Genomic DNA, 19238 nt, shown 5'->3' with positions numbered 1-19238 from the left:
GGGATCTTCGTTGCGGCACGAGGGATCTTTTTTAGTTGCGGCATGTGGGATCTAGTTCCCTGACCAGGGATCGAACCCAGGTCCCCTGCACTGGGGGCACGGAGTCTTAGCCACTGTACCACCAGGGAAATCCCTGGACTATCTATTTTTAACAGCTGGTAAAAAGTGGAGCAGTTCTGAAGGTAAACGAAAAGTAGCTGAATTTTATCTCCAAAAAGGAACATGATCCTGTAAATACATTTAAGTGCTTTTACTCTCTCAGAACCTAAGCACATGTTATAGATTAAAAACAAACAAACAAACAAAAAACCTAAAAAGAGTGCAGTTTCACACATGCCAGGGAAGAAGTGACCTGCTGGGCTTGCTGAAGAGGCTCAGCCTTCAGGATACAAACGGCGCCTTCTTCTCTTTTCGGGGCTCACGAAACCCTTCTGATGCTTTGTCAAGCCTCCTCTTTCATTTCCTAGATGAGATCCTAAAAGCAGACTCAAAGGACCCAACCCAAGGCCCACTGTCTGGGTTGGTCCATGAGGCTCTGACATCACAGAACTGGCTAAAAGGAGTCCTGCTGGGCTCAGACAAGAGTCTCTGCCCCAAGCAGCAACCTGAATCCTGCAACTCAAGCAGCAGGCCGTTCTCGGACAACACCTTCAACCATCCTTTCCTTACAGTTCTTAACCTACTGTTCAAAACAACAACGGTCTTCTCTTCTTGATCAGTCCTGGGTGTCAGTGAACATTACTAATACCTAGCTCCTTCAATAACGTCTAGTGCTGAGTTGATCTCTATTTCTATATGCCCCAATTAGTACAGAATATAAACGGGGCAAGAAAAAGATATGACGTGCTTATTTACATTTGAGAGAGCGTTAAAAGCACCTTATTTCTGGATAGTGCTTTTAAATATTGCTATACCATGTAACATTTAATAGGTCATTTCTTGCATAACTGGAAATCACTATTTAAGGATGCCAGTAAACCAGCAAGGTAGTAACAGAAACTCTGTCTCTAGTTTACATGCAGTCTTGGAAGGAAGCAAGGGAGGGAGAGGAACCCAGTTACAGTTCCGGCAGTCATAAGCACCGAAATTAACAGCCCCTCGCTGGGTTACAGTGAAGGTCCAACATACCCCGTCCAACAGTGCCACCATTTTCTAACATATTTTAACTCTCTTTGCTAAAAAGCGTAGATAACTAAGCAATTGTTTCCTTAAAAGAAACGAAATCTAGCTGACTTTAACTGATAAATTCCCTTAGGAATTTCTCAAGCTTCTTAAAATGAAATTAAAAAAAAAACAACCAGGGCTTCCCTGGTGGCACAGTGGTTGAGAATCTGCCTGCCAATGTAGGGGACACGGGTTCGTTCGAGCTCTGGTCTGGGAAGATCCCACATGCCGTGGAGCAACTGGGCCTGTGAGCCACAACTACTGAGCCTGCGCATCTGGAGCCTGTGCTCCACAACAAGAGAGGCCGCGATAGTAAGAGGCCCACGCACCGCGATTAAGAGTGGCCCCCGCTCGCCACAACTAGAAAAAGCCCTTGCACAGAAACAAAGACCCAACACGGCCAAAAATAAATAAATAAATAGGAAAAAAAAAACCACACTAAAGATACTAGAAATGTTATATTTAATTTTTTTTGTTTTTATAAGTGGTTTTTGGTATTTTAAAGTTAACTAATAGTAAAATAGCTAATAAATGCTTATTATGGAACAATCTAAAACTAGAGAAAAAAGGAATAAAATAATTGTTTATAGACTTTCCGTCCAAAGCTAATCACCACTTTAACATTTTGGGGTGCTTCCTTTTAATCTTTTTACTATCAAAGATGCACGGTTTTTGAATTTTTCACGTTTATAATTGAAACTAAACATATAATTTCAAGTCAAAATTTTATTTAAAATTATGAGGTAAGCATCATTCCATATTGCTGTGTAGTCTTCAAAACTGGCATTACACGTGGCCTAGCATTCTATTGAGTGGCTATACTATAATTTCTTTAACCATTCACCTATTGCTGGACATTAGTTGCTTCCAAATTTTCCCTAATATTAATATTAGGCTGCAATGTGCCCTTTTGTTCACCAAATTTTTGCTGCATTTGGTATTACTTCCTGAGGATAGATTGGTAGAATTGTAATTACTGGGGCAAACAGTACAAATATTGTAAGGCTTTTAATACAATCTACCAGAAGGGTTAAGAACAGTATTGTCAGCACCCCACTCTTATCAGCAGTGGGTGTTATTAAATCAAAACAAAACAAAATAAAATCCACCCCCTCCCAGAAGTACCGACTTAATTACCTTCTTTAAACCTTTCATTATGGAAGACTTAAAAAAACATATACAGAAGTAAATGAAATAGTATAAAGAACCCCCATGGACCCATCCCAATGTCAACAGCTACAAGTCTCGGGCAGATCTTTGTTTTACCTACACCCTCACCTACTTTTCCCTTCCGGAATTATTTTGAAACAAGTAAGAGCCATGGTCTCGTTTTATCTGTAAATATTTCAGTCTGTATCTCTAAAAGATAAGGGCTCTGAAAACAAAAAAAAACATAGCCATGCTGCCACTCCACATCTAAAACAACAACAGGAATTCTCCAGTGTTATCAAACCTGCAGTTCGGTCAGTGTTCATTTCCAACAGTCTCATAAATGCCACATTAAAAAAAAAAATTTGCTTGTATCAGGATCTGAGTATGGTCCACACAGTGGAACTGGCTGACCTATCTCATAAGTCTCTCCTAAACTAAAGGTATCCCTCTCTCTATCCCCTCTCCCCATGCTATTTGCTGAAGAAACTGGGTCATTTTTGCTATAGAGTTTTCCACAGTCTGGATTTTGCAGATGGCGTCCCGGTGGTGTACATGTTACTCCTTACTCTGTACTTCCTGCAAATTGGTAACTAGATGAGATTCAGGCTTGATTTTTTTTTTTGGCAAGACTACTTCACAGGGGTGTCACAGACTACCGACAGGAGGCATGTGAGGTCAGGGGTCTCAGTTCGTGATGCTGGCAGATGATGACCCATTAAATTCACCAGGGGTTACAGACGGTCGTATTCCAATGAGATCAACAGCCTTCATTTATTAGCTGGAACACTTTTATAAAGAAAAACTTCCCCTATCTACTAACTGGTTACCCAGCGGTAGAATTTATTATATGTGTGAGAGAAGATAAATGCTCAATTCTTTCCATTTATTTACCAGCTTTCTTTTTTAAACTTTTAATTTTATATTGGAGTATAGTTGATTGACAATGTTGTGTTACTTTCAGGTGTACAGCAAAGTGATTCAGTTATACACATACCAGTTTTCAAACAACGCACTGTTTCACTAGTTCACTTCCAATGTAGATGGCTTAGTTTTTTTCCCTTAACATTATTATAAACTCAAAGAGTGAAACATATTTGATATATTTTTGTCTGATGCCATTGTTCTTCTTACGGACGCTCGAATGTTCTGTCTGTGGCTGGTGGGCATCTACTTGAGGCTGAATCCTTTCGTCGTAACCCTAGTCTCTGTGGTGGCTTCCTTGCTGTCTGGTATATGATAGCCCAGGCCTGTCCTGTACGGTTCCCACCTGAGGTCATGAATCAGCCACCTCCTCAAGCAACTCTGGCTCCTTCCAGTGGGAAATGGTATTTCAAGAGCGCAACCAGAGCAAGGGGCAAATCATTTTTTGATAGGTTAAATTTTTTGTTTTTCATGCTATGAATCTGGATTAGGATAGTTTTTCCTTTCCCCCTTTTTTTCTTATCCTACATTCATTTATGTATTGAGGTTTAAGCGTTTCAACTTCTTTTCTAATAAAAAAATACGATACTCCGCAGTCATATGGCCCCCCCTACTCCTGCCCCCCCCATCATACTTCACACCTCTGCCCTCCACCCTCAGCCCGTCATGCCTCCCCCCACCCCTCCTGCCCGGTTTGCTCTGGAGTCCTGGGATAGGCTGGTTCTCCATGCCCCACCTCGTGCGCTGTGGCTTCACGCTATCAGGGAAGGTGCATGAGCCAGGCAGGCTCACCAAGAACACCCCTCCAGCTTGTGTCTATCCCGGGCTGTGCTAGTTTATGGACACTCAGTGCTATGAAGTCTGGCTCCGGTTTACTTTTGTTATCTCTTGAACCCGTCAAGGTCTATGAAGTTTGTCAATTCTTATTTTTTATAGAGCCAGAAAGGACCCTGGTGCTCAACTGGGTTGAATATGCACAGTTACGGCTTTCTGAATTTTTAACATGGTCATAAGGAAACTGCATACACAATTTTGAAGCTTAACATTTCGAGGCTTTGGAATCAGGTGCATTTGGAATTGGGTCTCGGCTCTGCTACTGGAAAGCTTGGCCCAGTTACTTACCTTCTGTGAACATCACTTTCCTCCAGCTAATGGAGATAATGACCGCGAGGAGTCAAGGAGACAAGGCGCCTGGTGAGGGGTGTGGCGCGGGGCCTGGTTCCCAGGGGCAGCTATTGCTACTCAGCCCAAAACCTTGTCTGGACTTCACAGAGGCGAAATGATTTGAAGCCAGCTAACATCAAAGCTGGAACCGGAAGGGCTGCTGCCTCCGGTCCAGTGAAATTGCCGCCTATGCTAATTTGCCTTTCTGCTGTCACACCTGGGGCTAAAGGGACACTGCAGAGAGTGGGTGACAGTTGTGCAGGCCCTGAAGTATGAACAAAAATGTGTTCCTGTTGAATGACTGCTGAGAGTCTGCGAGCCTGAGGTGCAGGCGGTGTGGGGAGGGCACGAAGCTGCCACGAAGGCTGATCTTGCGGACTCCCAGAAGAGGCCATTTACTGTGAAGGTCAAGCGCACTGGGACTCCGTGCCACACCTGTCCCTTACAGGCAGGGTGACCAAGGGCAAGTCGGGCCACCTCTCGTGCCTGCTCGCACAGCCGCAAGACGCGGAGGGGCCCGCTGAGGAATGAAGTGCGACGACGATCCGTGGGAGACACGCGGCCGCGGGCCATCAGCCTTCGTTCTCCTCAGAGGTGGTGCGGTGGAGAGGGTCCTGTGAGCCCTTTGAGCCCTGCCCTCAGATGGAGCTTCACGTGTGCTCTTCCCACCTCGCACGTCACCCTGTAATGATTCAGATCCTTATGTATCTGGACTGTGCCAGTTCGTATCTGGATGCAGCAGGTTGCAGTGACCTTGGAGTTTTGGTAGACTGATCCGGCGGTGCACCATATACAGACCAACAGACACCGTTCTACAAACTAGCCAGTGCTGGCTATGGCTGGAGCAAAACGCCCAGAGACGGGACCACAACTGCTATGGGATCCCACAAATAAAGCTAATGCATCTGGTACCGAAGCGGGCTTGCCGTTGCCAAGGTAACCCTTCTTCCACACTGAGCAGGTCACTCGCTACCTCCGCGTCTGTCCCCGTGTGTTCAGATGGCAAGTTGTGAAGAGTCTAGGGGTGCACTGTGCTTCCCCAACGGGGACCAAGGAGCGCTTGGAAAGGAAGCCGCTGGGCTGGACCACCCAGCCGGCCGTCACCCTTTCAGGAAGTGCCCTTAGAGATGCTGTCACAGCCCATCCCCTTGTGGGGGCTGCGTCAGCGGTCTTCTCTATCTGTTCTACGGCAGTCGCCTACCAAGCTGTATGGCATTGGGAGAATTTCTAGTTCACTACGGCGAGGCAAGTCGCAAAGTGGGAGGCAAGTGGAGGAGAATAGCAAACGTATTTCATTCTGCTCTGCTGCTGACTGCTATCCAACGCAAACGTAACAAATCTGGTAGTTGAGATGTTAGTTACACTGGCAGACCAGGTGAGCTTGGAAGGTGGGAGAAGCTGATCGCTTGCAACCTCACTGCCCTGGGCTTGTGCAGGGAGAAGGCACCCTGAGCCTGAGCAATAGCTGTGTCTAGGATGCAGCGGAGGCGAGCTGCCCAAAGGCTTATCTGCACGAGGAACCTGGACTGGACACAGCACCCCCTGGGCCGGCGTAAAGCACGTGTGTGGGAGGTGAAGTGGGGAGCACACTATCTGTCACTCAGACAAAGGCTGCATGGATGAGCTCTGCTTCTGGGGCAGGGATACAGTTAAAAAAAAAAAAAAGAAGCCAACCATATATACACGTGTCCACAAATGTTATTTTCCAGGTACAAACAAGGTAAAAGTTTACGGTGTAGGTGTCCTTAAGGGGCCTGCTGTACTTGAAATGATGTTTTTCAAAGTGTAGTTAGAAAGGGGTGGGGAGGGAGGGAGAGAGGGGCAGGAAGGCACCTATAGGAGGTTCAGGAACAGTTTTTCTTCAGTACAGAACCAAGAACCTTCCTCTCTGTACTAATGACAAAGAAAGATGAGGATAAAGTGGATGATCCCAGTAAGCACTTATTTATTGAATATATAAGCGTATGTGTTACGTGAAGCACTGGGCAAGGGCACTACTTCAGAGGATCATGTAACTTCAGAGCTGGCAAGTTTTAAAACGTCATTTTCTCCAACTCCTCCATTTTCTAAGGGGTAAACTGAAGCCTAGAGAGGTTAAGAAGTATCAAATACGGCTCCTACCTTGAAGGAGGTGATACAACTGACACATGCCTGAACTAACTGGAGGGTGGTACACGGCGCTTTACCATGTGGGGCTCACCGTGTACCTGAGAAGTTTTGGGGAGAAGAGTGCTGCATCGCTGAGCTGTCGGAACATGCTTGGTTGGGCGCCTGCCCGTTTTACCCCACGTTTTGAAAGGTGGAGTTGGTTGTATAGACGAGCACTCCCCAGACGACGTCCCATGAAACATTCCTCCAAGAGATGTTCTTAGATGTGACCTGGAAAACACGTTCCCCCAAGCTTTTCCCTGACGCCTGGGGGTCTTCCCCCGAATAACGCGGACACCCCCTCGGCTCTATGACAAAGACCGGGGCGTGCCCACAGGGCTGTAATTTCCTCCTCTACCTAAGAGCCCTGCAGTACAGCCCAGGCAGGTAGGTGTCTCAGTCTCATTCTGAACAGAAGGAAGCTGAGGTTTAGCACAGCTTCGAGGGCAAGGTCACTACTCTTCTGCACAGGGCCAGGCGCCTGCCTCTTGCTGTTTCCCCTTCTCATGACCGGTCCATGATCCCGCAGCAGCGTCTCTAAATCACAAGACACGGCGACCACAGAACCTTGGACCATCTAATCCTCAAACCGCCGGCCATACTTTCTGGAACTCTGGTAAGTGGCTCAAAACCGTGCTTCACAAGGCTCCTGGCTTCCCTCCCAAATGGCTTTATACTCACACTCTTGACCTCATCTATAAGATGCCACTAACACACTTGCTTTGTCTTTTTAGTGGTTTTTTTTTTTTTTAAGTGAGCGCTCTGAATTCTGCACAGCTGCTAGGTATGTGCAGCCCTGACAGAATCGTGCTGGGCGGAATTGTTCTCCTGACAGCAGGCCTCTCAGAGCTGCAGCAGCAAGGACTGGGGCCTAGAGGTTCAGAGGGAAACCGGCTGCTGCTGCTTTCTAGGAAAACTGTAAAACTGGAAATAGCCAAGAGAAAACGGAGACAGACCAACCCTGAAAGGCTGAAACGCTGGCCAAGCTGAGGGAGCGAAGATAAACTCGCTGTCATGGCTGGAAGAGGAGGTCACTGGCGCGAGGAGCTGGGCAGTGGCCCAGTCGTAACAAGAAAATGGGCTGCGTGACTTGGAAACCGAGAGGTCAGACGGAGGGAGCATCGAAGATGACACTGAAATTCCTCTATGCTGAAGGCCACCTGTTTCTTGCTCAATGGGTGGCTCAGTTACGCCTCTGCTGATAAAATGCAATGCAACGTCGCGTGATACAAGAAAGAGAAAATCAAACTGGAAAGCGACTCCCGTGGATGGGCTGGATCTGAGACGTGAAGTTGGTACAGCCTCAAGATGTGAATTACATCTTCCCTTTTGACAAAGACCTAAAGTACGGCAGATACGCTGACTTCAGGTTCTGCTACCAACAAGTTAGAAAATCAACTTGCCAGCAAGGCACGCAAGCACGGGAGTTACGTGTAAGGACTCTGGGGGAAGCAAAGACCTGAGTTTAGATCTCAGCTCTGCCCCCTCCTGGCTGTGTGACTTGCGGCAAGTTACCTGGCCTATTAAGCCCCGGCTCTCCTGCCTGTAGGACCCAGCATAAGGCTGCTGTGGCGAGGAAATGACACCAGACTTGTGAAGGGCTTAGCACTGTGATTCAAACATGGCCAGGACGCTATCGCCACCCGTGGTCATGCTGGGTGACTCCCTCCTTGCCCTTGTCACGGGGCACAGGCAGCATGGGGAGGGGGCGAGGGCCAGGGCTCGGGAGCCTGAGAGACCCAAGTTCAAATTCTGCCTCTGCCATGTACAAAGCAGCGTGGCTCTGGGGAAACCAACTCACGTGAGCTCTGGCCTCCTCGTCTCTAAGATGGAACCCTTTATAAGGACTGGGCAACCACTGCTATTAAGTGTCCAGGGGAGTCACTACTGTCACTCGCTACGTGGTAACAACTGCTGTATCACTGCGGTAATCCTTTCTAACAGTTACGAAGCACGCCGCCTAATAAGATAGGCTCATTTTTCTTTAGGTGGCTTATTCCCTTGATGAGTACATTTGCATCATTTCCTAAGGAGCCATCAGAGTTAACAATCTGGGCACTTCTGATCTTCCTGAACCCGTTCCTCTCTTCAAAAGTCACAACTGCCCTGGTGGGAGTGGAGTTTCATCGGAGAGGTCTTACTCATTCTCCAAATTCGTTTTCTTTTCTTTTTTTTTTTTTTTGCGGTACGCGGGCCTCTCACTGCTGTGGCCTCTCCCGTTGCGGAGCACAGGCTCCGGACGCGCAGGCTCAGCGGCCATGGCTCACGGGCCCAGCCGCTCCGCGGCACGTGGGATCCTCCCGGACCGGGGCACGAACCCGCGTCCCCCGCATTGGCAGGCGGATTCCCAACCGCTGCGCCACCAGGGAAGCCCTTTTATTTATTTATTTATTTATTTATTTTCTGCAGTACGCGGGCCTCCCGCTGTTGTGGCCTCTCCCGTTGCGGAGCACAGGCTCCGGACGCGCAGGCTCAGCGGCCATGGCTCACGGGCCCAGCCGCTCCGCGGCATGTGGGATCCTCCCGGACCGGGGCACAAACCCGTGTCCCCTGCATCGGCAGCCGGACTCTCACTGTGCCACCAGGGAAGCCCTCCAAGTTCGTTTTCATGACAAGGACGGATTAAGAAATAAGTTTCCGTTTCATACGATAAATAACAACTTCCTCACAGCCATCCGCTCTCAGCTGGCTTCATGTTCCCCTCAACAGCAACAAAATTCACACACAATGTAAAGAAGCAAAAAGACAACAGAGAAAAACTGTGCTTCCTGACCTTGGTTTCTGGCTACCTTACAGGGTTTCCCTTGCAGTGTCATGAAAAATCCCCCAAACCGTCAAAACAGAATTCAGTTCATTTTCATTTATAAAACATACATTCAAATATATAACATAAACCCCTCTGGGAAAAAGGAGAATACGACGCCTGTATAAAAATAGGGCATCGAGATTCCAAAAAGATGTTGGGAGAATGAAGTGGGATACGGGTTAGCTGACAAAAGGAGAAGTTGACTATTGTTTTCTCCAATATGCTGAAAACGTCAAGTTTCTACTAAGGGATGTGATGCGGAATCCCCGTCAGCACACACACCCTTCACTTGTCCCCTGCCCTGAACACGGCAGCAAGGAAGCCACCGCACTCAACGTTCCCGTCTTGCAGGACATGCCTGCTGCCCGGAAAGCAGCTATTTTCTCTCCTGGGCGGAACCAGTTGGCCCAGGGGTAGGAACTGGGTCTGGTACAGAAGGTTCTCCCCATACTGGCTAGACCACGTAAACTGCCTCCTTCCAGAATCTGGCCTGGAGAACATGGAGAAGACTGGGAACCGAAAATAGCACTCCTCTGAGAGGGAGGCCATGTAGCGAGAGAGGGCGGAGGAACGAAGTGCTGGGGAAAGGAGGAGGGGAGACAGACGGACAGACGGATGCCCTGGAGCCTGGAGCTGCCTTGCGCTGCAGACGGCTTGCTTTCCGGTCCTCCCCCTCCGTCCACCCAGCAGGTACTTGTCAACGCATGTCATGTGCAGGCTAGGCGTCAGGTACACAGAGGTAAACGAAAGAGAGCTTCAGAGAGCTAACAGTCCCGGTGCAGGAGACAGGCAACAAATAAATATATAAATAAAAATGTATAATTTGCCAAGAGTTTTAAAGGAAATAAACAAAAAGGGGAGAGCTCAAAGAGAGATTATTTAGGCAATACCTATGTGCGAAAAAAATGACATTTAGATCAGATGATTCAATTATTCGTTTGTTCACTGAATGCACTCCAGTATTTCTTGGACACTCACTATTGTACCAAGCCTCGGCCTAAGGATTAGAGATGGAGCAGTGAACAAAACATCTCAGAAGGGTGCATTCTTGTTGGGGGGGTGAGCAGACAATAGAGAAACAAAAATATATCATCTGTGTGGGGCTAGGAAGGCAATAAAGCTGGGTGAGGGGGTAGGTTCACATGTGGTAGAAACCTATTATGTAAGGTGAAGCCAGGCCATGCGGGGTGCTGGGGCAGCGGCCGGCCATGGGAGGAGCCTGGCAGAGGCCTGGGCGGGAAAGACCCGAGAAAGGAGGAGGAGGCCGGTGGGGAGGGCAGGAGAGAGGCAGGCGCCGGGCAAGGGCAGGCTGGCGTGCTCGTGAAGGGCAGAGGCTCTGACAAGAGGTTAGCTGCATCCGGGGTGAAGTGGAAGCCGCTGCAGGGTTTTCAGCAGAGAAATGACAGGTTTGATGTGTGCTTTAAAGAAACATGTCCTTGGCTGCTTGGTGGAGAGATAAAGAGAAGAAACAGGGAGACCACGAGAGGACGATGACAGCTTCGACTGGGGCTGTGGCGGCAGAGGAGGTGAGACGCCAGTAGATTTCAGATAGAATGAAGATGGAATTGAAGACAGGATTTGCTGACAGATGGGCTGTGAAGTGAGAGAAAGGGGGGAACTAAGGAAGCTTGTAGGTTTCTGGCTTGAGCACCAATTAGATGGTTTTGCTATTTACTGAGATAAGATGGGGAAGCAAAGGGGTAAAACAGGGGGCAGGGAAAATCACTTCTCTTTTATGAAGTCTAAGACACTTCTGAAATGTCTCAGTGGAGAGATGTTAAATGGGCAATTTGGAGACTGGGACTCACGGCTGAGGTCTGGGCTAGATAGTTCAAGTTTATGAATGATCTTCTCAGGCCCTCGTTTTCAGGGCAGTCTGGGTGAATTCAGATGACCTGAAACCTCACCCTAAACCCACGCAACTGAGCAGCATCATCTGGGCTCTGAGGAGCTCAGGGGTGTTCTTCCCGGAAGAAGGTGGGTCTGTGGACTTAAACTGGAACCATCCCATCGACGGGCGATTCAAGTCCAGGTGAAGGTGATCCCCACATAGATCTGCCACTTGCCACCTGCATTAGAATGGGACCACGGTGCCCTCTGGCACATGTGACCCCATTACACCTCCACTTCTGTCGATACCCTGTTAGGCAGCGCTTGGCTTTTTAATATTTCGACTGTAGGATATGTGCCAACTTGACCTTGATGTAGAAAATTTTAATTCAAATCAATACGTGGCCAAGGTCACTTTAAAATCCAATTAATATGAATGGGAAAATATGCCCCACAGTTCTGTGAGCTGAAAATGGAACACTTGCAAGTTAACAGCAACAAAAGACACAACCAAACAAGCCTGTCTGGGTCCTTCTGTGTTTGATAATGCAGCTAGCTGTGTCCTTAAATACAGGCAGGTCTTAGAACACCGAAAAACGTTACATGGTTTGGGCTTCAGTTTAGGGGAGCTTAAAATTAAACTGTAGGTTCTTTTGAAGAAAAACATAAAATGTACTGAAAACTGTGAATTCCTATAACCTGATTTTAAATAAATTAAACCCTGGACTTCAACTCACCCAGGAATCCCTAGAGAGATCTAAGGCTTTGATAGAGTTTGAATAGTGGCAATTTGCATTTATATAGAACACCTTCCCAAAACTGCTTGCAATGATAACCATAACATAAGGGGAAACTGAGGCAGATTTTTCCGAGACCTACTCCTACTAGCAAAGGCAACCAGGGCTACAGGTCATTTCCTCCTCAGATTTACCACCTTTGCCCCCACACTTACTCCTTAGTGATTTTAGAGAATTGCTTACTCTACACCAAGAATCAGAGACTCAGGCAACAAATGATGAGGACATTATGACGACTAGCTTCTTCCAGGTTGTTCTCTCCTCCTTCAGCTTCATTGCTATCCCGTCTGGAATCCCGGCTTTCCTACCCCTAAACCAGGTTAGAATAGACTGTAAATCAAGCATCCATCTAAAAAGATAAAACTGCTTTGTAACTTTGAGGAACGACTGCAAATTATGTAACATTGGAATGAAGTATTAGGGGTGCCAGTGAAATATCATGAACCTATTTCTCAATTGATTTTATATTTGGATATTAAAAAAAAAAAAAGCTGCTGCAGGGATTGGAGCTGAGCTGTATGAGGAAAGGCCCACTTTGGGTGGCCTTTTCAGCATCCCAGGGAATGCTCATGGATTTGAGGTGCAGATGTCCTGCAACACGGGGCTGAAAAGAAAGCTTCAACCTGAATGCTGTCGGCTAAGGTCACGAGGCAGCCGTGTGAGGGCGTGTGTTCACCTCTCCAGACTGCACTGCGGCAGCAAATGAAAAGCAGCCCAGGTCTCTGCAGCTAAAGGACAAGCTGCTGCCTGGCATGATGTCTGCTCTGTCCTCCCCTCGTGGACTGGTTCAAAGGACCGTCTTGCACTCTCCTTCATTCAAAAATACTACAAACCAGCAGCCTTCCCATCCATCCGTCCCTCTCCCCACCAAGCGCCAGTTACCTCATCTGTTGCTAGCATGAATGCTCTTCACACACTCATTATTCTTTAATGATGCCTGTTTGTAAATAGCAAGATGGGATGCAATTAAACCATGAGAGGCTAAATAAACACACACACTAATTAGGATCTTTACAAGAGATTTTTTTTTTCATGTATAGACTGGAATTTACCTTTCATTAATCTAACTTAATTGCAATAGTGCACCAATAAAGAGTCAACACAAATTAAGTGCTCTAAATTATCTCCCCATATTAAGGGTGAGCAAGCGATCCTTCCTTTGGGTACCAAGCCCTGCTCTGCAGAAGGAGGGAATGAAACGAGAAAACAGCACCGCTAAGCATCAGGAGGAGGATTTCGGCAGTAAGACGGGCGTCACAGCACTGTCACGAGGTTGCACTTCAGGTGCCTGAAGTTAATGAGGTCAGGGTCATAGGTTCACACCGCAGCCTTCGCCCCTCATGAGTCGACTAGCTTTGCTCAGTTCGGAGGTAGCAGACATCACCCCTCAACATTTGTCAGCTTTCTGTCACTGGTTCCAAGACAGAAAGAGTAAAGGTTTGGATCAATCAGTTCAAATCCATTCCCACCCCTAGAATAATAACGCCCAGAAACATTTGCTCTGTGGCAAGGCAGTACACAGCAGAGATTTCTGCACGAAAGGGACGTCTGTTAAGTGCAGGAAAAGAAAAGTTCTGGTGTTTTGACCTTTGATTCTAGAAGGCGTGAAGGGTTATATACATTTGGCAACTAAACTGAACCGAAGCAGAATACGATGGTGTAGCAACATTAGACGTCTTTTTTGCAAAGGCCTCGGAGTACCAACAATTTATTCATTCAACAAATGTTGACTGAACCCCTCCAGGTAGCAGGCACTGGCTGGATCAGGCTCAGGAAACTGCTTTAGGAAAAATGTCACTCGCTCCAGAACTCTTTTCACCTTGTACATACTGCATTTGTCCTTCCCTGATCACTGCTGCTAAGCCATGTATCATCTTCCTCTTTGTCAAGCACAGACATGCACGGACGCACAGAGGCCCCAGCTTCCCTCCTGCTTCCTAACTGGGCCAGTGGGGCCACTAGCCTGGGGACTGCGACTCTGAAGAAAGCCAGGTCCTGAGAGGTCCAGAGGAGCAAGAGGGCTGAGGCAACTGCCCTGAGGACCTGGGACTCTACATTCAGCTACATGACCAAGACAGCCTCAACCAGATTCCCCAGTTCCTGATTTAAAAATAAATACTTGGGATGTTCTCCATGACATTTCCCAAACTGTATTCCATGAGAAGGGGTCTGTGGCCAAATACGTCGGGGAAACTGTGTAGACATCCTCCTCCTCTTGCAGATCCACAGTGTACGAGGGCATATTGAAGGCTCTGGAAAGGACTGCAGTGAAGGAACCTGCTTAACTAGCTTTGTTTAACCAGTGAGAGCTCCTGAAACTTACTGTGCACATAACCCTCCTTAAGAATTCGTGTTGCAAGAAGTCCACGTTGGGAAACACTGTTATATTACTACCAGAAAAGAAATACCCTGCCTATTCAACCAGTCCCCAGCAGCCTGGATCCTGTTCCTCCAGTTTGATACTACACCTCAGCTCACTCCCTGCCTGCCTCCCTCCCCGCAGGTAGAAACAGCAAGGCATCGCAGACCCCAGAGCCTGGAACCCACGGGACCTGGGCTCACTGCGCACCAGACCAACAGAGTTCCCGATGATGGAAAACAGCTCCCTGACAGACTGTGGATAAAAATGTATCAACCCTAAGATGTTTAACTGCTCCCTGTTCAAGAACTTTCAAAGATTCACTCCAATTCATTTTTAGGGTTACATTATACATCTCTGAAAATCCTACTCTTGTAACAGCAGTACCGACAGCCCTCACTTAATCACTCTGGTAGATCATATTTAAAAACAAAATAGAGCTAAAAAAATTCATTCCATGTTAGTGAGCAGATGTCTAGCCCATTTGCAATTAATACGACCCACTTCCATACAATCAGACTGCTTAAAATTCCTGGAACAAGATGTAAAACTGAAGATGCAAATGTTCTGATTTTAATGAGAATGAATGGAAGCTATAAAACCCACTCTCCCTTTGAGGGTAGGTACAATCTACATATAAGTCCCAACTGCACACTAAATTTATCAACAAAACAATCATTTGATAAAGCCTGTGTGAAAGCAGAAAGCAGAACTGGGAAAGTCAGGAGTATATTTGGAAAGCATTTCCTACCAAGATTAAATGTTATCAAAGCCATCATTCTTTTAAGGAGCTTTCAAGAAAACTTGACTCATTTCAGTACATTTCCCCCAGTTACCTACACGTACTAGGAGATTCTTGTACTCCTTTGAGTCCATGAGATCTTGTCAGTGGACAGTGCAGAGGGTGACAGAAAAGACCATGACTTTGGTGCTTCCTGGATCACCCTTCAGATCCCAGCTCCATCACTTCACATGACCTTGAGCGAGTTAGTTACCCTTCTGAGCCTCAGTGTTCTGTCTATACGATGGTGATAACATCTTGTGTGGGTGTGAATATCAAATCAACAGGGGTGTATTAAAGACCCAAACAGAGTTCCAAGCACACGGCAGGCACGTGAAGTGGCAGCGATGATTAGAAATACTATATTCATGGTGGCAGGGGCAGACTTGTCTAGGATCTAAAGACAAGTCTCAACTTTCACTTTTCTTTCTCCCTGCTTGGAAGGCCCTCCTGTCGGCTTACCGAAACCTTACCCCTTCCTCGATGGTCCAGTTCGGAAGTCTCTCCTGTGGTCCGTATTTTCACTAGGCAGCAGTGGGTTTCTCAAGGTGTGGACCCCACAACTCCATCTGAATCAGACACCCCACCCCTGGTCACCCTATTGGCTCTGGGCCGGAACTGACATTCCCAACAAGCACCAGAGCCTAGCCGCTCTCTGAACGCTGGGGAGACACCTAACTCGGGCGATGCTCGGTCGGCCTCTGTTGAATGAAACAGCAAAAACCAAGAACTTGAACTCTCACAGCACTTACTTGTGCCCCTTGTCTTCATTCATTTGTTCCATAGCTATGAAGGGAGTACCTCCTCTGTGCCAGGCACAGTTCTAAGCCTGGAAAGTTGACAAGGACCACGAAAGAACCGGACGACACATCTTCCTGGGGGAATGCACAGTTTCGTGGGGGATTTGCTCCAGGAAGAGAGTAGAAGGGCAGGGGACAGGCACGAACACTCCTTTTATCTTTCGTGACTGGCACAAGCCCTGTGGAAACCAGACACTCAGAAACGATTTGATGACAACCATGAACAAAATCAACAGGGTAAGTCTTCAAAGGCACAATAAAATTCTTAGAGATCTGGTAGCAGTTTGGAAACATCCAGAAATGACAAGGCACGCAGTAACGCAGAAAGAACGTGTACTTTGGAGGCAAACTGACAGAGTTTAAACCTCAGCTTTGTTACTTATTTGCTATGTGCTTAGGGCAACTTATCTTGCCTCTCTCTGTGCCTTACCTACCTCAGAGGGCTGATGGGAGATTACACTGCAAACAGCACATATGTTCATTGAATAAATGTTTACGGGGCACTCAGCATGTGCCGGGCACTGTTCTAGGCACTGCGGATACAGCAGTGAACAAAACAAAGTCCCTGCCTTCAAAGAGCTCGCCTTGTGGAGGGTGGAAATTGACAGTAAGGTAATACATAACGTGCCATATGGTGAAAATGCTATAAAGAAAAACAAAGCAGGGTAAGGGACAGAATGGCAAGGGGTGGGGTAGGGTGCTATTTTAAACAGTGCCATCAGGGGAGACCTAGAAGCTCTTAGGAAGCGAAGGAGAGAGCCAGGGGCAGAGGGCACAGTTGGTGCCAAGGCCCCGAGTCCGGAGCAGGCCTGATGTGCTCTGGGAGCAGTGAGGAGGTCAGTGTGGCCAGAGTGGATTGAGTCAGGGGGCAGTGGTGGGAGATGGGGTCGGGGAGGAAGGGGACCGTGTAGGGTCTGACAGATCGTGGTGAAGATACCTCTAGGTGCGATGGGAAGCTGGTAGGGTCTTCTACGCAGAAGAGTGACATTTCAAAAGCAGTGCTCTAGCTGCGAAGTGATTACGGTGTGTGAAAGGCTACAGAGGTGCAGGGGTGGCAGGAGGCTGCAATCAGCCAGGTGAGAAGGGACAGCAGCTTGAACTGGGGTGTCGAGTGGAGTTGGTGAGACGTGAGTAGATTCTGGATGTATTTCCTTCCTTCTTTTTTTTTTTTGACTTTTTTTTAGTTGGAGTAGAGCTGATTTACAGTGTTGTGCCGGTCTCTGCTGCACAGCAAAGTGACTCAGTTACACACACACAGACATTCTTTTTTATATTCTCTTCCGCTAGGATTCTGGATGTATTTCTAAGGAAGAACCCGCAGAATTTACCAATGGACTGGCTGTGAGAGAAAGGAGACGCAGAGGCCACTCCAAGACTTCTGGTCTGGCAACAGGACGAATGGAGTCGTCATTTCCTAACACGGGGACCACTGCCCACGCGCAAGTGGCAACGTCAACCGGCACCTGGGCCTGAAGTCTGGGGAGAGACCTGGGTGAGGATGTAAACCTGGGCTTCAGCAGCAACTACTTAAAACATATTTAAAATCCTGGGATGGATGAGATCACCTAGGGAGTACGGACAGAGAAGGGACCAGACCCAAGAACTGAGCTCGGGACACGCCAATGTTCTGGGAAGAGGAGGAGGAATCTATAGAGAAGACTGAGAAGGAACAGCCAGGGGAGTGGGGGAAGCTCCTGAATAAGTCGCAGCTAATATTATGAATGCTAACTTTAAGGCGAAACCCAACAAAGCCCCTACTTCAAAATTCTGTTTGACAGTCCTCACATCTCTGTAGTTGAACAAAATGGAGGAATAACGGACGCCCTATAAAATAAGCATGATCACCGAGCAGTCACCTTACAAGCAGACACAGAGACAGTCACTGTGAAATTTTAACTACGCATATTGAAAAACACAGTTCAAGAACGAGGAGAAAAAGGACGGTGAGAATGCTCATCTATGTTTAAGAAACAGGCCCCACATTATTGCAAAGGGTTTTTGAACAGAGACAAAGACATTTTTCTTATGTTCACAATGTTTATGATCAACAGTCAACATGGTTATTAAGCCATGAACAAGGCCCATACAATTTCATGATCTTCAACAAATGTCTAGCAGAAATCACTGCCATCCCCCCCCTCCACGCCCTGCCCCCATCCTGGCCGTCTGAGCTCACCAGCGGCTGGCCCGGCTCCAAGGATTAAGTAACCAGGTGATCTCCACAACAACCCCACGAGAGAGCTCCATTTTACACAGGGAGGAAATGACGCCACAGAGACATTCAGTGACGACCCAACATCACATGGCTAGAATTGGCCAAGCAAGGAACTGAACCCTAGCCGTCTGGCTCCAGGTCTGCTTAGGAGCTGGCTTGATTATGATGGTGATGAGAATGACGTCAATCACTACCCCTGTAACTATATACAGCACCATCAGTTAAATTAATTTTAATTAAAATTCAATATAATTTACATAATTAATAATACCATAGACCATATTGGTATAAACTCATGCTCATCTTTTAATTCAATTGCCAACCGAAATGGATTGCGTATGTCACTTTTATTAGAATCGAGCAACTCTTTTGTCTCAATGAACAGACACAATGAAAAGATTAAATGGAGGAAAAATCAACTGCATAGATTGGGATTAGGGAACAAAGTAAAATACCAAGATAAACTGCTTTTAAAATCAGCTGAAGATTTAATGCAGCTCTGGCAAGTTTCGATTGTTTGCACGCTTGGTCTATGCCGTGTAAATCTGGGCTAATGAGACTCAATTGCTGTGTATAAGTCTGAAGCAGGACAACCCGACTGTCTGAAGAAAACAGCAGCTTGGACTCCCGTGTTAATGACTCTTCAGAACAAAGATTACGATTCGGGAAGAGTAACATCATGTTTGCTTCACATTATTGATTGCAGGGGGTATTGAGAGAAATGGCTCCATTTGGTCAAATATAAGCTCTGAGACAAGTGCCAGGGCGTCAAAGAATCTACTGACCAGTATTACTGTTCTTCTAATAACAAGACCAACAATGACAATTTATTTATTTATAATTTTATTTATTTATTTATTTTTGGCTGCATTAGGTCTTTGCTGCTGCACGCAGGCTTTCTCTAGTTGCAGTGCGCGGGCTTCTCATTGCGGTGGCTTCTCTTGTTGCGGAGCATGGGCTCTACGCGCACGGGCTTCAGTAGTTGTGGCACGTGGACTCAGTAGTTGTGGCTCGCAGGCTCTAGAGCACAGGCTCAGTAGTTGTGGCGCACGGGCTTAGTTGCTCCGCGGCATGTGGGATCTTCCCAGACCAGGGCTCGAA

At 47.2% G+C, this 19238-nt stretch overlaps 1 protein-coding gene across 1 annotated transcript in view; it reads right to left on the bottom strand.

Moving 5' to 3' along the window:
• The window catches only part of MED27 (mediator complex subunit 27), a 196914-nt gene that overhangs the window by 29433 nt on the left and 148243 nt on the right, over positions 1-19238 (bottom strand). The window lies entirely within an intron of this gene.

Source organism: Grampus griseus (assembly GCF_964374135.1).
Source record: "Grampus griseus genome assembly, chromosome: 6".
Classification (NCBI taxonomy): domain Eukaryota; kingdom Metazoa; phylum Chordata; class Mammalia; order Artiodactyla; family Delphinidae; genus Grampus; species Grampus griseus.
Note: the sequence above shows the minus strand (reverse complement) of the source record. Positions and strands in the feature narration are given on the sequence as shown.